We start from the raw sequence: 5,000 nt of genomic DNA on the forward strand, positions 1-5,000 counted from the left end.
TAGGGGGACCAATCTGAAATCCTATCCGACCTCCTGGTTCTCTCGGTCGGCCGAGGGCACTTTTGGCGACCCCATCCGGACTTCCGTGAGACTGCCGGCCATCAGGTCAACCCGTCACTTTGAATGGGGTTGACCTGATGGCCGAGCAGGGACTTAGACATTTTTTCAGCCTTTTCCTCGGGGTTGACCTGGTGTCCCGGGGGGACTTAGACATTTTTTTCAGCCTTTTCCTCCGGGTTGACCTGGTGTCCCGGGGGGACTTAGACATTTTTTCAGCCTTTTCCTCCGGGTTGACCTGGTGTCCCGGGGGGACTTAGACTTTTTTTCAGCCTTTTCCTCCGGGTTGACCTGGTGTCCCGGGGGGACTTAGACTTTTTTTCAGCCTTTTCCTCCGGGTTGACCTGGTGTCCCGGGGGGACTTAGACATTTTTTTCAGCCTTTTCCTCCGGGTTGACCTGGTGTCCCGGGGGGACTTAGACTTTTTTTCAGCCTTTTCCTCCGGGTTGACCTGGTGTCCCGGGGGGACTTAGACTTTTTTTCAGCCTTTTCCTCCGGGTTGACCTGGTGTCCCGGGGGGACTTAGACTTTTTTTCAGCCTTTTCCTCCGGGTTGACCTGGTGTCCCGGGGGGACTTAGACTTTTTTTCAGCCTTTTCCTCCGGGTTGACCTGGTGTCCCGGGGGGACTTAGACATTTTTTTCAGCCTTTTCCTCCGGGTTGACCTGGTGTCCCGGGGGGACTTAGACTTTTTTTCAGCCTTTTCCTCCGGGTTGACCTGGTGTCCCGGGGGGACTTAGACATTTTTTTCAGCCTTTTCCTCCGGGTTGACCTGGTGTCCCGGGGGGACTTAGACATTTTTTTCAGCCTTTTCCTCCGGGCTGACCTGGTGGCCGAGCGTCTCGCCGTCCGCGGCCGGAGCTAGAGATGCCCCCCCCCCCCCAGGCCAGCCTGCGAAGCCGCGGCCAGGATCGGGCCCCTGGAAGTCTGACTAAAAATTTTCACCGACCCCAAAAACGGTTAGGGGGGGCCTCATAAAGCCTCCGGAGCGAAAAAAAAAAAAACGGAAAAAAGGATCGGGCCCACCCGAGGCAGGGGAGTCAGTAAGGGAAAGGGGACGAGGCGGCCCGGAGCCGGGTGCCCGGAGCCGGGTGCCGGCGGCCAGGATCGGGCCCCTGGAAGTCTGAAAAATTTTTTTCACCGACCCCCAAAGTGGTATTGGGGGGGGCTCATAAAGCCTCCGGAGCGAAAAAAAAAAAAACGGAAAAAAGGATCGGGCCCACCCGAGGCAGGGGAGTCAGTAAGGGAAAGGGGACGAGGCGGCCCGGAGCCGGGTGCCCGGAGCCGGGTGCCCGCGGCCAGGATCGGGCCCCTGGAAGTCTGAAAAAAAATTTTTCACCGACCCCCAAAGTGGTGTTGGGGGGGGCTCACGAAGCCTCCGGAGCGGAAAAAAAAAAACGGAAAAAAGGATCGGGCCCACCCGAGGCAGCGGAGTCAGTAAGGGAAAGGGGACGAGGCGGCCCGGAGCCGGGTGCCCGGAGCCGGGTGCCCGCGGCCAGGATCGGGCCCCTGGAAGTCTGAAAAAAAAATTTTCACCGACCCCCAAAGGGGTGTTGGGGGGGGGCTCATGAAGCCTCCGGAGCGAAAAAAAAAAACGGAAAAAAGGATCGGGCCCACCCGAGGCAGGGGAGTCAGTAAGGGAAAGGGGACGAGGCGGACCGGAGCCGAGTGCCTACGGCCATACCGGACGGAAGGCCCCCGATCCCGTCCGATCTCGGAAGGTAAACCGTCCCGGGCCTGGCTAGTACTTGGATGGGTGACCGCCTGGGAATCCCAGGTGCCGTAGGCAGCTTTTCCCGCTGCGAGCCAGCTCTCTCCTTTTCTGGGGAACAAGGGCAGGGTCGCCCTGCCAGGGGCCCTGGGGCTGAAGTCCCTGCCGGCCACCAGGTCAACCCGGAGCCTGCCCCTCTGCGGCCAGCAGGTCAACCCCATACCGGCAGGGGGTTGACCTGGTGGCCGGGAAGCAGAGCGGCCAGCAGGTCAACCCCATACATTCAGCGGGTTGACCTGGTGGACGGGAAGGAAAGCGGCCAGCAGGTCAACCCCATACTTTCAGCGGGTTGACCTGGTGGCCGGGAAGGAAAGCGGCCAGCAGGTCAACCCCATACATTCAGCGGGTTGACCTGGTGGCCGGGAAGGAAAGCGGCCAGCAGGTCAACCCCATACATTCAGCGGGTTGACCTGGTGGCCGGGAAGGAAAGCGGCCAGCAGGTCAACCCCATACATTCAGCGGGTTGACCTGGTGGCCGGGAAGGAAAGCGGCCAGCAGGTCAACCCCATACATTCAGCGGGTTGACCTGGTGGCCGGGAAGGAAAGCGGCCAGCAGGTCAACCCCATACATTCAGCGGGTTGACCTGGTGGCCCGAAAGCAAACCGGCCACCAGGTCAACCCGGAGCCTGCCCCCGCGGGCAGGGGCCAAGCGGACCCCCCTCCGCCCGGGCTTGCCCTGCTCCGAGCCGGGGCTTAATCCCCGTCCGGCCACCAGGTCAACCCGGAGCCTGCCCCTCTGCGGCCAGCAGGTCAACCCCATGCCGGCAGCGGGTTGACCTGGTGGCCGGGAAGGAAAGCGGCCACCAGGTCAACCCCATACTTTCAGCGGGTTGACCTGGTGGCCGGGAAGGAAAGCGGCCACCAGGTCAACCCCATACTTTCAGCGGGTTGACCTGGTGGCCGGGAAGGAAAGCGGCCAGCAGGTCAACCCCATACATTCAGCGGGTTGACCTGGTGGCCGGGAAGGAAAGCGGCCAGCAGGTCAACCCCATACATTCAGCGGGTTGACCTGGTGGCCGGGAAGGAAAGCGGCCAGCAGGTCAACCCCATACATTCAGCGGGTTGACCTGGTGGCCGGGAAGGAAAGCGGCCAGCAGGTCAACCCCATACATTCAGCGGGTTGACCTGGTGGCCGGGAAGGAAAGCGGCCAGCAGGTCAACCCCATACATTCAGCGGGTTGACCTGGTGGCCGGGAAGGAAAGCGGCCAGCAGGTCAACCCCATACATTCAGCGGGTTGACCTGGTGGCCGGGAAGGAAAGCGGCCAGCAGGTCAACCCCATACATTCAGCGGGTTGACCTGGTGGCCGGGAAGAAAAGCGGCCAGCAGGTCAACCCCATACATTCAGCGGGTTGACCTGGTGGCCGGGAAGGAAAGCGGCCAGCAGGTCAACCCCATACATTCAGCGGGTTGACCTGGTGGCCGGGAAGGAAAGCGGCCAGCAGGTCAACCCCATACATTCAGCGGGTTGACCTGGTGGCCGGGAAGAAAAGCGGCCAGCAGGTCAACCCCATACATTCAGCGGGTTGACCTGGTGGCCGGGAAGGAAAGCGGCCAGCAGGTCAACCCCATACATTCAGCGGGTTGACCTGGTGGCCGGGAAGGAAAGCGGCCACCAGGTCAACCCCATACAGGCAGCGGGTTGACCTGGTGGCCCGAAAGCAAACCGGCCACCAGGTCAACCCGGAGCCTGCCCCCGCGGGCAGGGGCCGGCATACCCCCGTCCGTCCGGGGTCGCCCTGCCCCGGGCTCCGGGCTTAAGTCCCGAGCGGCCACCAGGTCAACCCGGAGCCTGCCCCCGCGGGCAGGGGCCGGCGGACCCCCGTCCGTCCGGGGTCGCCCTGCCCCGGGCTCCGGGCTTATTCCCCGTCCGGCCACCAGGTCAACCCGGAGCCTGCCCCCGCGGGCAGGGGCCAGGCGGAGCCCCGTCCGTCCGGGGTCGCCCTGCCCCGGGCTCCGGGCTTAAGTCCCGAGCGGCCACCAGGTCAACCCGGAGCCAGCCCCCGCGGGCAGGGGCCGGCGGAGCCCCGTCCGTCCGGGGTCGCCCTGCCCCGGGCTCCGGGCTTAATTCCCGTCCGGCCACCAGGTCAACCCGGAGCCTGCCCCCGCGGGCAGGGGCCAGGCGGACCCCCGTCCGTCCGGGGTCGCCCTGCCCCGGGCTCCGGGCTTAATTCTCCTCCGGCCACCAGGTCAACCCGGAGCCTGCCCCCGCGGGCAGGGGCCAGGCGGACCCCCGTCCGTCCGGGGTCGCCCTGCCCCGGGCTCCGGGCTTAATTCTCCTCCGGCCACCAGGTCAACCCGGAGCCTGCCCCCGCGGGCAGGGGCCGGCGGACCCCCGTCCGTCCGGGGTCGCCCTGCCCCGGGCTCCGGGCTTAATTCCCGTCCGGCCACCAGGTCAACCCGGAGCCTGCCCCCGCGGGCAGGGGCCAGGCGGACCCCCGTCCGCCCGGGCTTGCCCTGCTCCGAGCCGGGGCTTAATCCCCGTCCGGCCACCAGGTCAACCCGGAGCCTGCCCCCGCGGGCAGGGGCCAAGCGGACCCCCCTCCGCCCGGGCTTGCCCTGCTCCGAGCCGGGGCTTAATCCCCGTCCGGCCACCAGGTCAACCCGGAGCCTGCCCCCGCGGGCAGGGGCCAGGCGGACCCCCGTCCGTCCGGGGTCGCCCTGCCCCGGGCTCCGGGCTTAATTCTCCTCCGGCCACCAGGTCAACCCGGAGCCTGCCCCCGCGGGCAGGGGCCGGCGGAGCCCCGTCCGGCATACCCCCGTCCGTCCGGGGTCGCCCTGCCCCGGGCTCCGGGCTTAATTCCCGTCCGGCCACCAGGTCAACCCGGAGCCTGCCCCCGCGGGCAGGGGCCAGGCGGACCCCCGTCCGTCCGGGGTCGCCCTGCCCCGGGCTCCGGGCTTAATTCTCCTCCGGCCACCAGGTCAACCCGGAGCCTGCCCCCGCGGGCAGGGGCCGGCGGAGCCCCGTCCGTCCGGGGTCGCCCTGCCCCGGGCTCCGGGCTTAATTCCCGTCCGGCCACCAGGTCAACCCGGAGCCTGCCCCCGCGGGCAGGGGCCGGCGGAGCCCCGTCCGTCCGGGGTCGCCCTGCCCCGGGCTCCGGGCTTAATTCTCCTCCGGCCACCAGGTCAACCCGGAGCCTGCCCCCGCGGGCAGGGGCCAGGCGGAGCCCCG

At 66.7% G+C, this 5,000-nt stretch overlaps 1 non-coding gene across 1 annotated transcript; it reads left to right on the forward strand.

The window, feature by feature from the left end:
- Nucleotides 1-1,726: 1,726 nt before the first annotated feature.
- LOC141980398 (5S ribosomal RNA) lies at nucleotides 1,727-1,845 on the forward strand. Its single transcript, XR_012637532.1, has one exon. It is a non-coding gene; the product is annotated as a 5S ribosomal RNA (ribosomal RNA).
- Nucleotides 1,846-5,000: the final 3,155 nt, after the last annotated feature.

This window comes from Natator depressus, unplaced genomic scaffold (genome assembly GCF_965152275.1).
Source record: "Natator depressus isolate rNatDep1 unplaced genomic scaffold, rNatDep2.hap1 scaffold_139, whole genome shotgun sequence".
Classification (NCBI taxonomy): Eukaryota; Metazoa; Chordata; order Testudines; family Cheloniidae; genus Natator; species Natator depressus.